Source organism: Penaeus monodon, chromosome 29, assembly GCF_015228065.2.
Source record: "Penaeus monodon isolate SGIC_2016 chromosome 29, NSTDA_Pmon_1, whole genome shotgun sequence".
NCBI classification, from domain to species: domain Eukaryota; kingdom Metazoa; phylum Arthropoda; class Malacostraca; order Decapoda; family Penaeidae; genus Penaeus; species Penaeus monodon.
The window spans coordinates 28,320,007-28,320,225 of NC_051414.1; the positions used below are offsets into that span (position 1 = coordinate 28,320,007).

A 219-nucleotide genomic window follows, 5' to 3' on the forward strand; every position below is an offset into this window, starting at 1 on the left:
CATTTAGCCTAGACTTGAACTGTTTAGGTAAATTATTCATCATCCTGGCTTTATAGGGTAATACTGTATCCTGTAAATGTCAAATCACTGAATAGTTTTTTTTTTTTGCAAGCAGTCATAAACCTACATACTGTTCTTTAGTTTTCAGTGTTGACCTTCTCAGAATGCTTTTTATGTTATGGCTTTGTCTACGTACATTTTTATGTGTATGCATTAGGG

The 219-nt window shown here is 32.9% G+C and overlaps 1 protein-coding gene across 1 annotated transcript in view; it reads left to right on the forward strand.

The window, feature by feature from the left end:
* The window catches only part of LOC119592105 (protein SGT1 homolog), a gene marked incomplete in the record, with an annotated part of 11,351 nt that overhangs the window by 2,419 nt on the left and 8,713 nt on the right, over positions 1 to 219 (forward strand).